At 47.2% G+C, this 23,650-nt stretch overlaps 2 protein-coding genes across 3 annotated transcripts in view; one reads left to right on the forward strand and one right to left on the reverse strand.

Moving 5' to 3' along the window:
- Window positions 1-19,176, forward strand: part of elp2 (elongator acetyltransferase complex subunit 2) — a 43,213-nt gene extending 24,037 nt beyond the window's left edge. Inside the window, exon 23 of the mRNA XM_078791842.1 lies at window positions 14,774-19,176. The gene's annotated coding sequence lies outside the window, so the exon portion shown is untranslated. The remainder of the gene's footprint in view (window positions 1-14,773) is intronic.
- gabbr2 (gamma-aminobutyric acid (GABA) B receptor, 2) overlaps window positions 1-23,650 on the reverse strand; it is a 115,175-nt gene that overhangs the window by 9,981 nt on the left and 81,544 nt on the right. The gene's annotated exons all lie outside the window — the stretch shown is intronic.

The raw sequence follows: 23,650 nt of genomic DNA on the forward strand, positions 1-23,650 counted from the left end.
ATGGAGGATGCAGGATGGAGGAGAAAATGGAGGATGGAGGATGAAGGATGCAGGATGGAGGATGCAGGATGGAGAGAGAAGATGGAGGATGCAGGATGGAGGATGCAGGACGGAGGATGCAGGATGGAGGAGAGGATGGAGGATGCAGGATGGAGGAGAGGATGGAGGATGACGGATGCAGGATGGAGGAAGCAGGATGCAGGATGGAGGATGCAGGATGGAGGAGAAAATGGAGGATGGAGGATGAAGGATGGAGGATGAAGGATGCAGGATGGAGGATGGAGGAGAAAATGGAGGATGGAGGATGAAGGATGCAGGATGGAGGAGAAGATGGAGGATGCAGGATGGAGGATGCAGGATGGAGGACGGAGGATGCAGGATGGAGGATGCAGGATGGAGGATGGAGGATGACGGAGGAGAGGATGGAGGATGACGGAGGAGAGGATGGAGGAAGCAGGATGCAGGATGGAGGAGAAAATGGAGGATGGAGGATGAAGGATGCAGGATGGAGGAGAAAATGGAGGATGCAGGATGGAGGATGCAGGATGGAGGACGGAGGATGCAGGATGGAGGATGCAGGATGGAGGATGGAGGATGACGGAGGAGAGGATGGAGGATGACGGAGGAGAGGATGGAGGAAGCAGGATGCAGGATGGAGGAGAAAATGGAGGATGGAGGATGAAGGATGCAGGATGGAGGAGAAGATGGAGGATGCAGGATGGAGGACGGAGGATGCAGGATGGAGGATGCAGGATGGAGGATGCAGGATGGAGGATGCAGGATGCAGGATGGAGGATGCATGATGGAGGAGAAAATGGAGGATGGAGGATGAAGGATGCAGGATGGAGGAAGCAGGATGCAGGATGGAGGAAACAGGATGCAGGATGGAGGAAGCAGGATGGAGGATGCAGGATGGAGGAGAAAATGGAGGATGGAGGATGAAGGATGCAGGATGGAGGATGCAGGATGGAGGATGCAGGATGGAGGATGCAGGACGGAGGATGCAGGATGGAGGAGAGGATGGAGGATGCAGGATGGAGGAGAGGATGGAGGATGACGGATGCAGGATGGAGGAAGCAGGATGCAGGATGGAGGATGCAGGATGGAGGAGAAAATGGAGGATGGAGGATGAAGGATGGAGGATGAAGGATGCAGGATGGAGGATGGAGGAGAAAATGGAGGATGGAGGATAAAGGATGCAGGATGGAGGAGAAGATGGAGGATGCAGGATGGAGGATGCAGGATGGAGGACGGAGGATGCAGGATGGAGGATGCAGGATGGAGGATGGAGGATGACGGAGGAGAGGATGGAGGATGACGGAGGAGAGGATGGAGGAAGCAGGATGCAGGATGGAGGAGAAAATGGAGGATGGAGGATGAAGGATGCAGGATGGAGGAGAAAATGGAGGATGCAGGATGGAGGATGCAGGATGGAGGACGGAGGATGCAGGATGGAGGATGCAGGATGGAGGATGGAGGATGACGGAGGAGAGGATGGAGGATGACGGAGGAGAGGATGGAGGAAGCAGGATGCAGGATGGAGGAGAAAATGGAGGATGGAGGATGAAGGATGCAGGATGGAGGAGAAGATGGAGGATGCAGGATGGAGGACGGAGGATGCAGGATGGAAGATGCAGGATGGAGGATGCAGGATGGAGGATGCAGGATGCAGGATGGAGGATGCACGATGGAGGAGAAAATGGAGGATGGAGGATGAAGGATGCAGGATGGAGGAAGCAGGATGCAGGATGGAGGAAACAGGATGCAGGATGGAGGAAGCAGGATGGAGGATGCAGGATGGAGGAGAAAATGGAGGATGGAGGATGAAGGATGCAGGATGGAGGATGCAGGATGGAGAGAGAAGATGGAGGATGCAGGATGGAGGATGCAGGACGGAGGATGCAGGATGGAGGAGAGGATGGAGGATGCAGGATGGAGGAGAGGATGGAGGATGACGGATGCAGGATGGAGGAAGCAGGATGCAGGATGGAGGATGCAGGATGGAGGAGAAAATGGAGGATGGAGGATGAAGGATGGAGGATGAAGGATGCAGGATGGAGGATGGAGGAGAAAATGGAGGATGGAGGATGAAGGATGCAGGATGGAGGAGAAGATGGAGGATGCAGGATGGAGGATGCAGGATGGAGGACGGAGGATGCAGGATGGAGGATGCAGGATGGAGGATGGAGGATGACGGAGGAGAGGATGGAGGATGACGGAGGAGAGGATGGAGGAAGCAGGATGCAGGATGGAGGAGAAAATGGAGGATGGAGGATGAAGGATGCAGGATGGAGGAGAAAATGGAGGATGCAGGATGGAGGATGCAGGATGGAGGACGGAGGATGCAGGATGGAGGATGCAGGATGGAGGATGGAGGATGACGGAGGAGAGGATGGAGGATGACGGAGGAGAGGATGGAGGAAGCAGGATGCAGGATGGAGGAGAAAATGGAGGATGGAGGATGAAGGATGCAGGATGGAGGAGAAGATGGAGGATGCAGGATGGAGGACGGAGGATGCAGGATGGAGGATGCAGGATGGAGGATGCAGGATGGAGGATGCAGGATGCAGGATGGAGGATGCATGATGGAGGAGAAAATGGAGGATGGAGGATGAAGGATGCAGGATGGAGGAAGCAGGATGCAGGATGGAGGAAACAGGATGCAGGATGGAGGAAGCAGGATGGAGGATGCAGGATGGAGGAGAAAATGGAGGATGGAGGATGAAGGATGCAGGATGGAGGATGCAGGATGGAGGATGCAGGATGGAGGATGCAGGACGGAGGATGCAGGATGGAGGAGAGGATGGAGGATGCAGGATGGAGGAGAGGATGGAGGATGACGGATGCAGGATGGAGGAAGCAGGATGCAGGATGGAGGATGCAGGATGGAGGAGAAAATGGAGGATGGAGGATGAAGGATGGAGGATGAAGGATGCAGGATGGAGGATGGAGGAGAAAATGGAGGATGGAGGATAAAGGATGCAGGATGGAGGAGAAGATGGAGGATGCAGGATGGAGGATGCAGGATGGAGGACGGAGGATGCAGGATGGAGGATGCAGGATGGAGGATGGAGGATGACGGAGGAGAGGATGGAGGATGACGGAGGAGAGGATGGAGGAAGCAGGATGCAGGATGGAGGAGAAAATGGAGGATGGAGGATGAAGGATGCAGGATGGAGGAGAAAATGGAGGATGCAGGATGGAGGATGCAGGATGGAGGACGGAGGATGCAGGATGGAGGATGCAGGATGGAGGATGGAGGATGACGGAGGAGAGGATGGAGGATGACGGAGGAGAGGATGGAGGAAGCAGGATGCAGGATGGAGGAGAAAATGGAGGATGGAGGATGAAGGATGCAGGATGGAGGAGAAGATGGAGGATGCAGGATGGAGGACGGAGGATGCAGGATGGAAGATGCAGGATGGAGGATGCAGGATGGAGGATGCAGGATGCAGGATGGAGGATGCACGATGGAGGAGAAAATGGAGGATGGAGGATGAAGGATGCAGGATGGAGGAAGCAGGATGCAGGATGGAGGAAACAGGATGCAGGATGGAGGAAGCAGGATGGAGGATGCAGGATGGAGGAGAAAATGGAGGATGGAGGATGAAGGATGCAGGATGGAGGATGCAGGATGGAGAGAGAAGATGGAGGATGCAGGATGGAGGATGCAGGACGGAGGATGCAGGATGGAGGAGAGGATGGAGGATGCAGGATGGAGGAGAGGATGGAGGATGACGGATGCAGGATGGAGGAAGCAGGATGCAGGATGGAGGATGCAGGATGGAGGAGAAAATGGAGGATGGAGGATGAAGGATGGAGGATGAAGGATGCAGGATGGAGGATGGAGGAGAAAATGGAGGATGGAGGATGAAGGATGCAGGATGGAGGAGAAGATGGAGGATGCAGGATGGAGGATGCAGGATGGAGGACGGAGGATGCAGGATGGAGGATGCAGGATGGAGGATGGAGGATGACGGAGGAGAGGATGGAGGATGACGGAGGAGAGGATGGAGGAAGCAGGATGCAGGATGGAGGAGAAAATGGAGGATGGAGGATGAAGGATGCAGGATGGAGGAGAAAATGGAGGATGCAGGATGGAGGATGCAGGATGGAGGACGGAGGATGCAGGATGGAGGATGCAGGATGGAGGATGGAGGATGACGGAGGAGAGGATGGAGGATGACGGAGGAGAGGATGGAGGAAGCAGGATGCAGGATGGAGGAGAAAATGGAGGATGGAGGATGAAGGATGCAGGATGGAGGAGAAGATGGAGGATGCAGGATGGAGGACGGAGGATGCAGGATGGAGGATGCAGGATGGAGGATGCAGGATGGAGGATGCAGGATGCAGGATGGAGGATGCATGATGGAGGAGAAAATGGAGGATGGAGGATGAAGGATGCAGGATGGAGGAAGCAGGATGCAGGATGGAGGAAACAGGATGCAGGATGGAGGAAGCAGGATGGAGGATGCAGGATGGAGGAGAAAATGGAGGATGGAGGATGAAGGATGCAGGATGGAGGATGCAGGATGGAGGATGCAGGATGGAGGATGCAGGACGGAGGATGCAGGATGGAGGAGAGGATGGAGGATGCAGGATGGAGGAGAGGATGGAGGATGACGGATGCAGGATGGAGGAAGCAGGATGCAGGATGGAGGATGCAGGATGGAGGAGAAAATGGAGGATGGAGGATGAAGGATGGAGGATGAAGGATGCAGGATGGAGGATGGAGGAGAAAATGGAGGATGGAGGATAAAGGATGCAGGATGGAGGAGAAGATGGAGGATGCAGGATGGAGGATGCAGGATGGAGGACGGAGGATGCAGGATGGAGGATGCAGGATGGAGGATGGAGGATGACGGAGGAGAGGATGGAGGATGACGGAGGAGAGGATGGAGGAAGCAGGATGCAGGATGGAGGAGAAAATGGAGGATGGAGGATGAAGGATGCAGGATGGAGGAGAAAATGGAGGATGCAGGATGGAGGATGCAGGATGGAGGACGGAGGATGCAGGATGGAGGATGCAGGATGGAGGATGGAGGATGACGGAGGAGAGGATGGAGGATGACGGAGGAGAGGATGGAGGAAGCAGGATGCAGGATGGAGGAGAAAATGGAGGATGGAGGATGAAGGATGCAGGATGGAGGAGAAGATGGAGGATGCAGGATGGAGGACGGAGGATGCAGGATGGAAGATGCAGGATGGAGGATGCAGGATGGAGGATGCAGGATGCAGGATGGAGGATGCACGATGGAGGAGAAAATGGAGGATGGAGGATGAAGGATGCAGGATGGAGGAAGCAGGATGCAGGATGGAGGAAACAGGATGCAGGATGGAGGAAGCAGGATGGAGGATGCAGGATGGAGGAGAAAATGGAGGATGGAGGATGAAGGATGCAGGATGGAGGATGCAGGATGGAGAGAGAAGATGGAGGATGCAGGATGGAGGATGCAGGACGGAGGATGCAGGATGGAGGAGAGGATGGAGGATGCAGGATGGAGGAGAGGATGGAGGATGACGGATGCAGGATGGAGGAAGCAGGATGCAGGATGGAGGATGCAGGATGGAGGAGAAAATGGAGGATGGAGGATGAAGGATGGAGGATGAAGGATGCAGGATGGAGGATGGAGGAGAAAATGGAGGATGGAGGATGAAGGATGCAGGATGGAGGAGAAGATGGAGGATGCAGGATGGAGGATGCAGGATGGAGGACGGAGGATGCAGGATGGAGGATGCAGGATGGAGGATGGAGGATGACGGAGGAGAGGATGGAGGATGACGGAGGAGAAGATGGAGGAAGCAGGATGCAGGATGGAGGAGAAAATGGAGGATGGAGGATGAAGGATGCAGGATGGAGGAGAAAATGGAGGATGCAGGATGGAGGATGCAGGATGGAGGACGGAGGATGCAGGATGGAGGATGCAGGATGGAGGATGGAGGATGACGGAGGAGAGGATGGAGGATGACGGAGGAGAGGATGGAGGAAGCAGGATGCAGGATGGAGGAGAAAATGGAGGATGGAGGATGAAGGATGCAGGATGGAGGAGAAGATGGAGGATGCAGGATGGAGGACGGAGGATGCAGGATGGAGGATGCAGGATGGAGGATGCAGGACGGAGGATGACGGATGCAGGATGGAGGAAGCAGGATGCAGGATGGAGGAAGCAGGATGCAGGATGGAGGATGCTCCACACAGAGATGCCCAAGCGGAGAATCCCACCCAGTTCCGACTGTGTGGCCTACATGCTAACCACTTGTCCACCATGCGGCCCATCAGCTGCAATAGATTTTTTTTATATGAATAATTAAAGAATAAACAAAATAAAAAACAAATAAAATAAAAATTGTAGCAAAATAAAATTGAATGAAATAAAACCATAAAATTTAATTAAATCAAATCAAAATAAACCAAAAATTATAATAATCAAAATAAAATTTAAAAAGTGACATTTAAGTGAAATTCTTTTTTAAAAAGTGACAATTAAAAAAACTATAATCAACTGAAATGAGGGGATCCAACACCAAAAGGTGAAAAGCTACGAATAAGCAGAAGAGGAACATTAAAATGCTAATAAATGGTGCAAAGATCCCTCCTGACCGGATGATCCGTCGGCGCTGGACGTGCGAGGAAGGGCGGATGAGGATCTGTGCAGAAGTGCACGGGATCAGGATGCCGTGGCTCCCCCCCCCCCAGGCCCAGGCTGACCTACATGCCACGGAGGGGCCACGATGGCAGGGCATCAAGACACCACCACCCCCGCCCCTCTCGCCTCGCCATGTGGACCATCTCCCCGGTACATAGTCCAGGAAAAGAAGCTGGCTATTATTAAGACAAGAAGCGAAGAAAGTAAAAAGAAAGTAAGACATAAAACTGGTGTGGAAGATGAAATATTATAATACGGCACCCTCGGTGCTCGCTAATCTTTCAATCTTTTATCATCATTAGATGGTACTTGTGCAGACTCCATCCCTCTCAAGACGCCCCCCCCTCACCCCCCCTTGGTCTCCCCTTTACTGCTAATGATGATAAAAGCATCTCTTTACTTAAATGTGAACATTTTAATATCTCTTCCTGCTTTTTCTCCTTCCTTTACTTCCACACCAGGCCCTAATCCCATTTGAGGAGTAATCCCTCTAATAGGAGCGTGGCCCGACGACCTTGAACGCAGCACATCTTCCACCATTTTCATCTGGGTTTTTTTTCATTGAAGCTTTCTTCTGATGACAGAAATGGCGGCGTCCTGCTAAACAACCAGAAAAACAGACGAGCGGCTGATGGCTGTTTTTGTTCTCGCTAAGAATCTCATCTGTTGTGGTTTTAGGTCTGGTTTTAGGTTGGCATAGCCGGACGATTTTCAACGTTTTACTTTGCAAATTACAGCTTAGGGCCTTTCATGGCAGCTCGTGATTGTGCAAAACAACCCCTTCATATCCATAATTTAGTTGCAAATGCTGAAAGATATTTGTCGCCCGCCACACATACATTCGGACCGCCACAGATACATTTGACGCTACCTGTTTTTTTTTTAACTTTTAACACAAAGATACTTCAAGTATCTGTTTTGAAATACTGCAAGACAAGAATGAACGTCAGAAAAAAAAAAAATAATAATGAATGTCAGGAAGTCAAGTCAAGAGTCATCAGGATGGAAACGTTTGGGTGTGATAGCGTGTCAAACCACAAGATACACACAAATGACATAAGTGCATGCAACTAGCGCTACAGCTAACATACAAGTTGCTAAGTCATGGGAAAACGTGGGAAAACTGCAAACTTAGGAATTCCGAGTAAATTGCAGCCTTACGGCCCGTCCGCAAAAACACTAAGCTAAATCATGAGTACACACAGCAGTACACACACACACACACACACACACACACACACACACGGTGGTAGTGCATCTCCCAGGGCTCCAGCAGGGAAGTGCCTTAACTGATTTATTAGGCGCTAAACGCATCATTAGCGTAAGCGGCTAACCCTGAACACCGGGCTCATTAGAATATGCAAATGAACCACGGCAGCCGGCTCCTAGCTCGCTCGCCGGCTCGGGCTTTTGTTATTGCAGACTCCGACTGCTTTTATAGCCGCCGTTCGTTAGCGCGCGGCGACTCCCTGTCACCGCTTTCCCAATCGTGCCGCGCTCCCATCTGCACGCCGCCACGCTCGGGTCCGCCGTAACCGCCCGAGGCCGCCGAGGCCACGTCAGGTCGCTGAGATTTTTTTTGTTGTTGTTTCTGTGGAAGTTCTTGTGGAGTTTTTGCGGGCTAGGTGGTATTTCTTGTGAGGCGGTAAATGCCACTGGAGTGGGAATACTGCTAATGACTTCTTAAAGCTGCTGTTGGGAGATGTTGACGGTTAAATTCCAGCGGAGAAACAAAACCTTCTGCTTTTGTGTTTGTTTCTACGTGTCTCCCGTACTTTGGTTTATTTGTGGTTCTGGATTATGTTGGGGCCTGATGGCAAAATCCGCATGTGGCCTTCGAACCCCGACTACACCACTACTGGAGATGTTTGATGCTTTTCAGCTCGAGGGGCCCCCCCGACTAGGCTGGGACCCCAAGCAGGTCCATGGTTAGGGGTTAAAGGTGAGGATTCAGTTTGTTTCAAGGTTGGATTTCAGGGTAGGGGTTTTAGGATTCAGGGTTGGGGTTTGGGATTAATGGATTCTTTAGGATTGAGTTTATCCTTGAGTGAATAAGGATGGGATTTAGGGTTATAGGGACTTAGGTTAGGACGTTACTGCTGGGGACTGGGGGGATGAGAGTCTGGGGTAGACAACAATGTTTAGCATTGGGGTTCAGGGTTGGTTCCAAGGCTTGGGGAGGCGGATTTTAGACGGGGTTTAATGGTTAGAATTAGGGATGGTTAGGATCTTAGGGTAAGGTCTAAGAATGTATGGTTTGGAAGTTAGCGCTATGGTCTAAGTGTTAGCGATTAGAGCCAAGGGGTAGAGGCTAATTTGGGGTTTATGTTTTTTTTTAGGAATGGTCTAAAAGATTGGGGAGAAGGCTTGGTTTAGGTCGTAGAATTGGAGTCCGTTAGGATTGTAGGGTCTGGGTGTAGGGGACAGCGGTATTGTTGGGGTTTGGAGCGATTAGCCTTGGGCTAGGGTTAGGATTCGCATTCTTTTAGGTTTGGGGTTCAGGGGTTAGGGTTGCGGTTGTTTAAAGGTTGGGGTTAGGGTCATGGGATAATCATGGTCAGACCATTTGTTTTTGGTTGGGTTTTACAGACATCAAACTACTGTCTAAGGGCCCTCAGAGGGACAAGGATGCCACCTACACTCCAGCCTCAGGGTTGTTTAGCGTCGGGGTTTAGAGGTCAAGGCTATTGGTTTTAGAGGGGCGGGTTCTTGCCTGCTTAGAGACTTCCAAACCGACGGCAATAAAAGCGGACATGTTCAAGGATGTGTGAAGATGAGTGCAGGTGTTTCCTCGGAAGAGCAGCCCTGCCATCTGATTTTGCGGTAACATTTCCCGTGAATGTGCTCCAGCGCTCCGCTGAAGGGCGGAAGATGACTCCACTGATGACCTTTAATTCCATGCTTCCATTTGCCGCACTTCTTTTGCCTCTTTTATTCTCTTGGCTTTGCTCGGGTGATTATGGCCATAAAATCCATCATTTCTTAAGGCTACCATTTTACCATTTTCCTTTTCCCTTCAGCTCTTCTCAAACAAATGTAGGCCACAAACATCCTGGTGGTGGTGGTGGTGGTGGTGGTGGTGGTGGTGGTGGTCTCCCCCCCCCGTTGCCTTTTTACACCTCCTGTCAGCGAGCAAGGCCGCGCTATTGTCGTTCCCGGGAAATTAGCGTAAACGATCCGGCATGTAAGCATTAATTGAATGCACATTGTCAAAACACACAACCAGAGCGTGTGAACATTAACTTCCATGATTGAATTCCCTGCCTCGTGGAGACGTTACGCTCCGCTGGAACTCATAACACGGAACGCACCCGCAATTCCGCACAATTGGAACCATGACCAACATTCCCGGAAAACTACCAACTTCAGAAACCTCGTAATCAAAGAGACAATTCCGTTCCAGGAAGGAAGTGCGTGTGAAATGATTGGGAAAAGAATGTCAACATTTGAAATTGGGATGTTCCAAATGAGTTCAATGAATTTGATGTTGGAGGATTTTGAATGTGATGACAAATATGTCACGTTCAAAGACATTTCATGTTATGGGAAATGGCAGCATTTTTGGAATATGTATCATTTGTTACCGCTGGTGTCAGGAATGATGATGGAATGATTCATCTGTGGATAAGTGTGGAATTTGCTAATATCCTCCATTCAATCCGATGGAAATTTCTGTAGCAGAAAATTTGGAATTAACTGGAATTTCGGAACTGTTGAAAAAAGACAGCCGGAATGGGTTGGATGTTGACGGATAAGAACTGGAAGAAGTGCAACTAGACAAGATCAAGGAGAATTTGGGAAAAATGTGGGAAAATAAAATTGTGGGAAAACATCAAAAATGTTGTGAATGTGCTGTATGTTTTAATGTCGGAATATTTGGGGATTTTTGGGAAAAAAAAATTTGGAATTCCGGGACAATTGTTTTGAATGGTTGAGACATGTAGGTGCAGGATTTGTCAAAATTGAAAGGATTTTTTTTGGAAAATATGGGAAATAGGTATCCCGGATTTCAAGTTTGCACTGAATGGCGTTGGAATGGAATGAATCATTTGAAAAATGTGGAACTTTTTGCCTATGGGAATGTTCACATGGAAATGTGGAATTCCAGGAAAATTGGTTTGAATGGTTGAGACATGTAAGTGCATGATTTGTCAAAATTGAAAGGAATTGCACCAAGGATTTTTGGGAAAACTTTTGGAATATGGGAAATCGGTATCCCGGATTTGAAGTTTGCACTGAATGGCGTTGAAATGGAATGAATCATTTGAAAAATGTGGAACTTTTTGCCTATGGGAATGTTCACATGGAAATGTGGAATTGCATAAAAACGGGCTTCCCCCTTCGGCAGTCACGCAATGATTTGATCATTTTAGTTTGTCCTCCATCTTTATTCTGGACCCATTTTGGACGGACGTATGCTTCCACGCTGTTCCGTCCCAGCATTGGCGTGTATAATAAAATGTGCTGCCATCATCATGTTTGATTCCCCATAAGGATTTCTAGTGCTCCAGCACCGCCTCCAAGGCTGTCATTCCCCCTTAGTCGGTGCTGACAAACAGGGCGGTAATTGAGTCCTGCGAGGGCCCCTGGTTGCCATGAGTCTGCCCTGCGTGGCGGCCCCTTAATTGGCTGTGCTCACCAGCCAGCACCGTAACGCTCGCGTATCGCCGCCTCGGCTGCCCCGAGGGACCGCACGAGGTGTTATAGCTTCAACTCCATTGTTTTTTTTTTTTACAAGGGGACGCGGCTGCAAAATTCGCCCACCAGCTTGTGCGCACGTGTCGGGGGGCCAAGTGGTGACAAAGACGGTGGCGCGCCGAGGCCGAGGAGGAGAGGAGTTAGGTGATAGGAGCATCAGTGGCTGCCCCGGGGAGCTGACACAACGAGTCCGACACCGGTGGCTGAATATGACAGCCTTGCCAACACCTCGCAGCCGAGGCGTGGAGGACGCACACTTGCATGGCTGACTCACACGCACACACACACACACCTCCCTGGGCCATCTCAGCACCTAGCTAATGTTGGGCGCTGACAAACCCGACACCTTATGCTGGACTACTGGCGAGCAGACCAGGAGAAACAATAAAGGTTTAACTCACGCTGATTACGGTCCAATGAAAGCCGCTTTACAGGAAGCCAGTAAAAGTCAGTATTTACTTTTCCAAACACCCTCAGCCGTACGCTTGCAGGGGGAGGACCCATTATGGCTCCAAGAGGCGTGGCTACAGGATGATGGATCTGTGCAACACATCTCTTTATTGACTGGCTTTGGTTTTAGGACTAGGGTTTTGGGGGTAAGGGTAGGTTAGGGTAGTCATGCACGCAATCTTTGACTAGCGTTTTTGCCATAGATCCTTAAACGGTACACACGATCTTTGACTCTGAGCTCAATGTTCTTCCAAACAGTAGCGAGGTCCTGTCATATAGAAGATCTTTGATTTGTGTAAGTAATGTTTTAACTCAAACATCCTGGACTAGGGTCTGGTTACAGTTAGGATGAGGTTTAGGGTCATTAGCATTGGGAATTTCCAGGGTCAAGAGCACAACACTTTATTGACTGGTTAAGGGTTAGCGTTGCTTTGGGTTTTAGGACTAGGGTTTGGGGGTAAGGGTAGGTAAGGTTAGGGTAGTCATGCACACAATCTTTGACTAGCGTTTTTGCCATAGGTCCTTCAAAGGTACAGACGATCTTTGAGCTGAATGTTCTTCCAAACAGTACTGAGGTCCTGTCATATAGAGGATCTTTGACTTGTGTAAGTAATGTTTTACCTCAAACATCCTGGACTAGGGTCTGGTTACGGTTAGTATGAGGCTTAAGGGTCATTAGCATTGGGCATTTCCAGGGTCTAGGTACAAGGATTCGCGGTAAGGGGTTCCGGTTGGGGTCGGTCACAACACTCCAGAATCACAGGCTTCGGATCAGGATTTAGGCTTCCAAACAGCTGAACCGTGTCGTTCAAACGTGGCTCTGTTAGCTACCAAAAACTGTGCTGATTGATTCCCTAGGTCTTCAACTTCCTCTCACACATACAAACGTCTCAAGCTAACATCAGACGTGTTTTCTGGCACCATGATAAAACAAGATGGCCGTGGTCTGTTGCGGATTCTGCCGGATCATTCAAAACCAAATACCGCTGACTCATCTGCAAAGTTACAGCACAAATTCTCTTCCAAAGGGGTTCATCATCACAATCCAGCGTATCAGCACTCTGACTCCGTCTCGGTCACTGATGCTGACCTTGCCTCTGCTCCGTAACGAGGGGAAGAGGTTTTCGATAAAGAACCTTTTAGGGGGGAGATCAAAGACAGGTAGGGAAAGAGCCTCATTATGGGTCCATTTGAGCCAGAATCTATGCCATGGACCGTGTACTCAGAGTTTAACTGCAGTCTATACGCACACACGCATCTTCATCCTCGGCCGTTTGGGAGCCATCGCCATGCCGGACGCCGCCATTATGGGATGCGTGAGCAGAGCAAAACGTCGATCACGTAGTCCTTTGAGTCCATGAGCACGCTAGGCACTTAGAGGTCTTTAGTTTTGCTGTCTATGTGTGTCCTGGGATTGGATGGCCACCAGTACAGCTGGGATAGGCTCCAGCACCCCCGCAAATATTGTGTCCACTGTCCTTCATGATCGACGATGCGAACAAAAGAATCCGCCGAAAACGGGAACGCCACGGATCAGGACAAAGATGAAAAAGCAATGGAGTCATTCCCAGCCTGGATCTGCGATGTCGGCGACATATGGAGTTGGCAGCGCGACACAGGGATTATTATTAACGTCAGCTGGTCAGATGGTGTTTGTTTTCATGGGGGGGGCTCAGCTGCTTGACTTTGGCCATCGGGCTCGTCAGCAGGTGCTGCCCGACATGTCCTCCCTGGGCCACCGGACGCCATGGGAGGACAGTTGGCATGGGACCACACGGGATTTTCATCTTGAGTGAATCGTCGGCGGACGCTTAATTAGAGTCACAGATCCGGTGCACGGAGTCCTGAGATGAGACGAAGATTAAACTTGTGGTGCACCTCAAGGCTTACACCTAAAACCCTTTTTATTCTCTATGCTACAGAAATGAAAGCAATGCATTGTTTGTTCACTAAACAGTCCTGTGTGAAATGCCCTTGACGGATGAAAATGCATTTCTTTTTGGGAATTTCGGGAATCAGGAACTCCAACCACTTGTTCCCGATGGTGGCATCTTTAGGAATTGTAAAAAAATTTGGCTTTGCTAGCAAGTAAACAGAGTAGATGTGCTTGGGGGAGGGCTTGTCTGCTTACAAACATGCCCATATAAGGAAGTCCGCCCCTCTGTGACATCACAAAGGTGCAGTTTTACCTCGCCTTCTGAAACCGAGCGTTTTGAGCCATCCTAAAATTCTTTCAGAGCTCACTTCCAAATACATAAACCTCATGATCGGAAACTTTGGCATGGTTTAACACCGGAATACAACATTCTAACTACTTATATAGGTCAGAAAAGTATCATATTAACATATTAGTAACATATTAACATATTAGAAAACTAATTAACAAAAGAGTTGAAAAAATTGTACATTTAAGAATTTCAGAAAATGTAATTAATGTATTGACAGGAATTAACGGTTTTGATATAAAAGTATATAAACGTTTTTTCATAGGTTGGCTGTTCCTGCAACTTATACTCCAAAGCCACTTATAAATGAAAAAACAGTTTATGGTACATAAACACTGGACACCTTTTCTGTTCATATACAACCAATAATTAATAATAATAAATAATAATAAGCATTGTGTTAGCATATCTTACACCTATTCAGCCTGTTGTCTATTCTTTTATTGTTACAATTTGCCTTCCAAGATGATGTAATGTCTGTTTTGGTCAAGTAGTTTGGAAAATAAATTACCCGCAAAAATGCGACTTATACTCCAGTGGGACTTATGTATGTTTTTTTTTTTCATTTGGACTTATAGTCCAGAAAATACGGTATATCAAATATTACCTCTGCATAGGAATGTTGCTTTTCTGATATGTAGTAATGTAGTATTGCACGTTCCAAACCTTGAAAAAAGTACGAGGTGTTTTGGGGGGGGGCATTTTCATGGCGACACCCCCGGGTCACCACCTCTTATTTCTCTCCTTTTATAGACCAAATGAAGATGAGCTCCCTTTGCCATCGATCCCTCCATCCAATCAGGCTGTTGGGCTGCGGGGACCCGGCGGAGCTTGAATGGATGGCGATATGTCTCGGCACGAGGTGGCCCAACGTGCGCCTGTATTTACTGTATGTATCTCCAACCATCTTGTACGCGCGTAGAAACAGTAAATACCATGAATCAAGCTTCGGAATTGAGGCGTGCCGGCGGCGTATAAATCCTAGCCGAGCGAGAGCCAAAACATAAACACAGCTGTCACCTATTAGCGGATTTACGTCTGCACTTTATTCTCTTTAGAGAAGGAGCAAACATATGCAGCTGTATGGATGGGATTTACACACTCACGCTGACAAACCCAAGCTGACATCCCACTGCAGAGGCCCGTCAAGGTTATACACGGACCAGCATCCATATATATACATAAATATATACATACAAATATATATAAATATACATGCAGCACACGTCCTTCCCAGAGGGCCATAAAGGAATATTCACCTTAAAAAAGTTGACTATAGGGGTGTTATTTCATGTCTATAGAGGTCTCTAATAATGTTGTGTTACTTCTTATGTTCACTTTTTATGTTTACTATGTGGGGTAGTACGAGTTTAAAGGTGACTATAGGGGTGCTATTTCATGTCTAGAGGGCTCTAACATTATATTATTTCTCATGCTCTCTTTTTATGTCTACTATGTGAGGTAGTACGAGTTTAAAGGTGACTATAGGGGTGCTAGTTCATGTCCAGAGGGCTTTAGTAATATACTAATTCTCATGTTCTATTATGTTTACTATGCGAGGTAATACAAGTTTAAAGGTGACTATAGGGGTGCTATTTCATGTCTAGAGGGCTCTAAGAATATATTATTTCTCATGCTCTCTTTTTATGTCTACTATGCGAGGTAATACGAGTTTAAAGGTGACTATAGGGGTGCTATTTCATGTCTAGAGGGCTCTAATAATGTTGTATTACTTCTTATGTTCACTTTTTATGTCTACTATGTGGGGTAGTACGAGTTTAAAGGTGACTATAGGGGTGCTATTTCATGTCCAGAGGGCTTTAATAATATACTAATTCTCATGTTCTATTATGTTTACGATGCGAGGTAATACGAGTTTAAAGGTGACTATAGGGGTGCTATTTCATGTCCAGAGGGCTTTAATAATATACTAATTCTCATGTTCTATTATGTTTACGATGCGAGGTAATACGAGTTTAAAGGTGACTATAGGGGTGCTAGTTCATGTCCAGAGGGCTTTAGTAATATACTAATTCTCCTAATTCTCATGTTCTATTATGTTTACTATGCGAGGTAGTACAAGTTAAGGTGACTATAGGGGTGCTATGTCATGTCCAGAGGGCTTTAATAATATACTAATTCTCATGTTCTATTATGTTTACGATGCGAGGTAATACGAGTTTAAAGGTGACTATAGGGGTGCTATGTCATGTCCAGAGGGCTTTAATAATATACTAATTCTCATGTTCTATTATGTTTACGATGCAAGGTAATACGAGTTTAAAGGTGACTATAGGGGTGCTATGTCATGTCCAGAGGGCTTTAATAATATACTACTTCTCATGATGTTCTTATTTTATGTGTACTATGTGAGGTAGAAGACTGCAGAGGCCCGTGAAGGTTATACACGGAAGAGCATCCATATATATAAAAATATATATAAATATACATGCAGCACACGTCCTTCCCAGAGGGCCATAAAGTGCAGGACATCCAGTCCAGAAAGGAATATTCACCTTAAAAAAGTCGACTTTCCACGTGCTGGGTGAAAAAGTTCCCCAGGAAATCCAGAGATTTTTGCACCTGAAAGCTGCGGAGCAGAAGAAGTGGGAAAGAAAGCCTCCAGCTTTGGGAAGAAAAGCACCTTTTAGCCTGGAGTAGCATGCTATCTTCATGCTATCTTCACACAGACGACTCGGCTTTGTTTTCCCCCTCATGCTCCACTTCTTTTTAGTGGCTCCAAGGCCCGCCTTCACGCTTGTCACGCTTGCTACGGTTAAAAGCTACTCTGGTGCGTCGGCTCTGCTCGTGCAGATCCTTTGTCCGGGGCGGACGCCATCACGCCGACCGTGCCGAACCAGCCGGCGTCCATACGGTCATGCCTCGCCACCTTTAATGACATGCGATTAACCCGTGCACGTCCTGTTTGACCCTCGGCGCACACCATACTTTGGAATGCAGTGGTGGGCAAATATTGACAGGAAATGGCGGACAGAAGGGTATGAATGGTAAGTGTGGCTTCAAAGTGATTGTTATATACTGTGGTATTGTGGTGAGGTACGTACGTGGACTGCCACACACGGTGAACAATGGCTCCATTTTAATACGTGGTAGCTGGGCATAGTCGAGATGAGTCCAGATGCGCATCCAATTGTTTACACCATGAGAGAAAGATTCACATCCCTGCTTATTATGAATAAAAATGTCTTCCTATCATTGATTAATTATGAGTTAACTATGGACATAATGCCATTAATCATGATAGAAATACTTTAAACGCTCAACAACTCTCATTTTCAAGCATCCAAAAGTACACTAGTCACTTGGTGTCCATTGATGAGAAAATAGCCACAACAGGAAGTAAAAAAATCAACAAGGAAGTCTGCCAATGCTAGCATTGTGTCGCATTTTCTTTGAGGTCTACTAAATTGGGAAATGGGAGTGTAAAGGTAACTATAGGGGTGTTAGTATTTCATGTCAAGATTGCCTTAATGTTATACTGTGCTTTATTTTCTCTTTTGTGTATTATTATGAGTATTGTGTTGAGTTTGGTGAGTGTAAAGGTGACTATAGGGGTGTTATTTCAAGTCTAGAGGGCTCTAATAATATATTATTTCTCATGCTCTCTTATTATGTCTACTATGTGATGTAATATGAGTTTAAAGGTGACTATAGGGGTGCTATTTCATGTCTAGAGGGCTCTAATAATGTTCTATTACTTCTGATGCTCTCTTTTTATGTCTACTATGTGAGGTAATACGAGTTTAAAGGTGACTATAGGGGTGTTATTTCATGTCTAGAGGGCTCTAATGTTAAAAAGCGTATGTACAAGGTAAATATTCCATTTGTAAATAAGGAATCACTTATGGTGGAGTTTGGAAGCAATTCATAGTGAAAAACTATACATTACATTACTATACATGCATTCCATTGTATGGCAGAAATAATAAATAATAATGATACCTCCATGTGTCACAATAAAAGTCCGAAGCAGAGAAGCACATTGAAAGGATCAAACAACAATGGCGACATCACCAATGCAAACTCGTGGCGAACCGGAAGTAGCCAAATAAGTTGGCATCAGAGCGGTAGCAAAGCGCACCAAAGTGCTACCAAAAGTGCGGCGTGGGATTGTTGTGAAGGTGCAGCAGCAGAGTTGGCCGCAAAGCGAAGAACAGAAGCGTCCATTTGGCTTTGAGGCCCAGCAAAGTGAGAAACTGGCACTCCAACACGCAAGGCGGCTCGTCCAATGGCGGCACCTGACAGATGGCCGTCACGGAGCGATGCTGTCGCCGGGCGGACTGACACGCGGTAAAGGAGCCTTTACCGCTCCACTAACTAACACCATATGAAGATATGACACACACCGGCATCTACGCTTATATCTCCTCATCTTCCTCCTCTGCTTCCTCACTGCTCACATTTCACACCCAGGGCGCCACAGCGCCACGGCGCCGAACTTTTACAACCGCCGTTAAATCAAATCAGAGTGGCGGTAAATAACTCTGACGTGTAAGTTGGCTGGTTTTGATGTTTTGGTGTCAACATGAAGACGTCACATGTCAATATTCCTTTTCAGTAGCAGTCCCGAGCGATAATGATGTGCCAAACGGAGAATTTACAAGACGGGTGTCCAAAAGACTGCTTGTTTTGGCCCAAGCATGCATTTAAAATACATATACTGTTAAAAACAACAGCAAAAAAAGTTGTGACCTGAAATTTGTAAATTAACAAGAAAAATAGGATCATCATTGCACCAGAACAATGGCGTCATATTTGGAGGAAAAATAATAGTAGCATGAAGATGAAATATTACAGAAAAAAATGATCAGAAACAAAGAAAACACTGAATAAAATTAGGAAAATTAGGTTGCGTAAAAAGTTATAATGTTACAACAATAAAGTTCTAATATTATGGTAATAAAGTCACATTTACGAGAGGAAAATTTACCAGAAATTTGAAATGTTTGAAAAATAAAAAAACAGCTGAAGTGGGAAAAAACAGCTGTAATTTTACATAAATGAAGTCAAAATATTAAGAGAAAAAAGAATAAACAAAAACCTGTAATATTGTTAACCAAAATACTGTCATTTTAGTAGCATATTAAAGAACATTTATTTATTTTTAATATTTGAAATATGAGAAACCAACAAAACAAAATGAAGTTGTAATTTTGGGTGAAAGATTATAATATTGTAACAATAGTCATAATATTGGAAAAAAACATTTACCATGATTAAAGAAACAGCAAACAGCATATTAAAACCTGCACACTTCCTGTTCAGTGCAAAGTAAGCATCAAATGCATTTTCCTCAGAATATTATCACTTTCCTCTCATAAAATTACTATTTATTTCCCCATAAAATGAAGTTTATTCTCTCAATATTATGACTTTATTCTCCTAATATTATTAATTACTATTAATTATTAATGGGGGGGTCAAAGGACATACCCACTCTCACGTCGTGCTTTTACACTTTGAGGATGAGGATGATGAGGGTTTAAACAGAGGTGACATTGACACAAGCATCACCTTCCCTTCCCAACATCCCAAAGACACGGTGGACGATGTCTTATGATGGGCGAGGAGACACACGGAGGGCCACGGCGGAGGAAGCCAAACACTCACATTAAAGTCTCAGCTCATTTTATCGCCTGTCAGTCAGAAAGCGGGCTAATATTTACGCAACGCAGACAATTCATTAAAGGAAAGCAGGTAACGCGGCGACAGGCCAAAAGTTTATGTCGAGCAGCTCATGCCATGGCGGCGGCGGCGGCGGCGGCGGCGTGGAAGCGATGTCACCACGGTGTCAGCTGGGGTTTAATTATGCCACCTGGCGCTAATCAATGTCACCCTCGCCGGCCGTGATGATAAGTCGCCGCGACATCCCTCGCTTGACGCTCCTCACGTCTCGTCATGGCGCTTCATCTCCCATCTCGGCCTTCTGTCGCCTGGTTGTTTTTCCCTTCATCATCTTAGACACTTTGGTTGCTAATTAAAGGGGGTCTCGGGATGGATGGGGGCACAAACAATCGCAATATTTAGTTCCCGTGTGGACCAATATGGACTCGGTTGTCATGTTCTTCAGGACACGCGGGCTTTTTTTGGTTGGCTGGTCGATGTTTCCGCCTTTCGTTTTGTTGCGTTTCTTTCCTGTTTGGAGCGAATGGGTCACCTTTTCTGTGGTTAGAGGGAGCTGGGGGCGGGGGGGCACCTGTCTTTGATTGGTCATTAGGACCCTATTGAGTTCAGCTGGGCTCGCTGATGCATTCCGTTGCTTCTCTTTAAACTGCTTCCTGTCCTGCTTAATCCCGTTTCCACCTTTTGTATAATTGGATTTTTTTGTATTAGTTTATTTGTAGGGTTATCTTTTATTATTTTTAATATGATTTTAAAATATTTAACATGCATTTTAGATTTATTTTACAGTATTTAGATGATGTTAAAATAATGTAAAAATAAAACAATTGTTTAAAAAAATCACAATTTAAAATAAATGATGGATTTGATGACAAAACAGGATTATACATTATTTGGTTTCACAGCCAGAAGTGACCATAACTTCCACATGGCCCACGGTCTAAACCAGTTTGACGCCCCTGCGTTATATTATATATCAAATATTGGCAGTCCAGCCACCCATTTTCCTCAGCTTTTGTGGGTCCAGCTCAGTAGGGAAGTCCAGACTTGCTAGTCACAGCTTGCAGTTCCACGGAGGACACAAGGCTTTCCCAAAACCAGCATGCCCGGAACACCTCACCAGGGAGGCATCCGGTAGGCATCTGGAGTCAAACTTGCAATCATTATCATTGGGTACTAAAATACTACATCCTACCACGTTTCGACACCCTTGGTTGAGGAATCGAAAGGGTGAAGAATGGCCGATGCAACGGGAACCCATGAAATGAAAAACCAAATGCAGGATTTGAAGGTCAAACCTCCGTGTCCTTGCTTTGCATTCCGTGCTGCCTTTCATCCTCTCCGGTCTCTCAGGTCCCCCCCATCCTTCCCCTGCCTGTCTTGGAGTCGTACGTGACTTGCGGTGTGCACCAGGACCAAGGTCTGGTTTAAACAAGTCCGCTTATTTGCAGCCTCAAATTGCTGATGCAGCGTTTTGCTGCTCTCATCTGGTCATCATAGACCAACCTTGGTGGTCTCCTCCACTCACCTCCAGGCGGCAGCAGGGCGTGTTTACGTTTGTGATGAAGTACATCTTCTAATCAGACGTCAGTGCTGGGATGAAGATGTCCTAATCTTAGCTTCATAAGCGCTGAGGTCCTACTTGGTGATTCCGGGATCCTTACACCGGACTTCTCAAATTCCATCTTTGTCGTCGTCCCCAGCAGAGACACGCTCCATCAGGGAGAAGACACATCCATCAGGGTTGGCTCCCTGATGCTCGGCCCGGAGGATTCCATTACGGCTCAGCAGCTGACTCACTCGCCTCTCTCACTTCACACTAAATTACACCCACTTAGGTTCATTCTGGACTGGCGGGCCACCACGTGCACCGTGACTGGGCCCTGAACTCACTGGAACTAGACCCTAAAACCTACAGTAACTGGGCCCTGAACTCACTGGAACTAGACCCTAAAACCTACAGTAACTGGGCCCTGAACTCACTGGAACTAGACACTAAAACCTACAGTAACTGGGTCCTGAACTTACTGGAACAAGACCCTAAAACCTGCAGTAACTGGACCCTGAACTCACTGGAACTAGGCCCTAAAACCTACAGTAACTGGGTCCTGAACTTACTGGAACAAGACCCTAAAACCTGCAGTAACTGGACCCTGAACTCACTGGAACAAGACCCTAAAACCTGCAGTAACTGGACCCTGAACTCACTGGAACTAGACACTAAAGCCTACAGTAACTGGGCCCTGAACTCACTGGAACTAGACACTAAAACCTACAGTAACTGGGTCCTGAACTTACTGGAACTAGACACTAAAGCCTACAGTAACTGGACCCTGAACTTACTGGAACTAGACACTAAAGCCTACAGTAACTGGGCCCTGAACTTACTGGAACTAGACACTAAAACCTACAGTAACTGGGCCCGGAACTTACTGGAACTAGACCCTTAAACCTACAGTAACTGGACCCTGAACTTACTAGAACTAGACTCTGAATCGTAGAGTAACTGGACCCTAAACTTAGTGGAACTAGACCTTAAAACCTACAGTAACTGGACCCTGAACTTACTAGAACTAGACCCTGAAACCTACAGCAACTGGACCCAAAAGCTAGCTCCAAGAACACCCAAAATGCTGCTGGAAATTCCCCATTAAACCCTAAGGTACCTGGACTCTAAGACGTAACCCTGCAAGTGAACACACCACACAGTACCGTCCCTGTATTGACACATAACGACGACTGGACCTGCACTCACACCTGGATCTGAACCTTAACTCCACTTTACACTTTATTGCAACTGGCCTTGAAACCTGGAAGGTATACCCTTACTGAAACTGCACCCTAATCCTGGAAAAAAACTGGACACTGTAAGCGGACCATAAACCTTATTGAACCTGGATCTGAAACCTGTCCACAACCTTGCTTGAAGCCGAAACCCAGTTTTGAGGTGAGACGGGGACCAAACAAGAAAAGACAAAGAAAACCGCATCTGAACATGAAATCCCGGCCCTTCAAGTAGATGTTGCGTTTGAGTACCCGTGGAATAAAAACCAGCAGGACGTTCGGTCCGCTGCGCCGTGCCTTTAGTGTACAGCGTGCATACAAGCCCGGGCTGCAACCGCAGGGACTCCGCTTACTGCTTTTCATTTGGACCACTTCTAATTGGTCAATCAGCTGTTGCCTAGCAACAGCAGTCTGGGGGCGCAGCGAGAGAGGCGCAAAGAAAGAAAGAAAGAGGGGAGCAGCAGGAGGATGAGGAGGAGGAGACGTGAAGGTGAGGAAGGAGATGGGCTGTCGGCTAATCTGCTGTTTTTCTGACAAAAGGCGACGCAACAAAACGATGGAAACCGACGGAAAGACTTGGATGGGGACAACATGAAAGCGGGTCACCCCGGATCCACTTGAACAGGCTCGGCCGCGCTGAACCACGTGTCCAATTTAGCCGCTGGAGTGTCAACAAACGGCAAGTGCACCTTTGGAGTCCTTGGAGTGCCCCCCCCCCCCGTTTCCCCCTCCCTCTCTCGTGATGCGCTGATAACGCCGCTGTCGGCTTAACACACAAAACAACACGGAAGCCAGTGTCCTCGATATCCTACCCCCCCCCCCCACACACAAAATAAGATGACAGATCGCAACTTCTGAGGCGGGATAAGGAGCAGTAGCGGAATGAAAAACCCAGACCAGGTCTATGTTGGAAACCGCATACTTACCGACTACTCATGCTAACGTTTTAGTATGCGGTGTGTCTACACTGGCAGTATCCGAATACTGCATACTGCATTCGCCAAAAATGTTGAGTATGTATCATCACCTGACTACTCATACCCAAATTACCCAGGATGCAACGCGACGTCACCACGAAAAAAAAAAACAAAAACGTTGGATAGAATGGACCAAACGGCGTTGTCAAGCAGGATATAGTACGAGTTGGTTGGCTTCTTGTTTTCAAAGTAAAAGCAGTGATTTATTACTATGGTTTTTTTGTAT

Source organism: Doryrhamphus excisus, linkage group LG7 (assembly GCF_037039965.1).
Source record: "Doryrhamphus excisus strain RoL-2023G ecotype Guam linkage group LG7, RoL_Dexc_Guam_v1.1, whole genome shotgun sequence".
NCBI lineage: Eukaryota > Metazoa > Chordata > Actinopteri > Syngnathiformes > Syngnathidae > Doryrhamphus > Doryrhamphus excisus.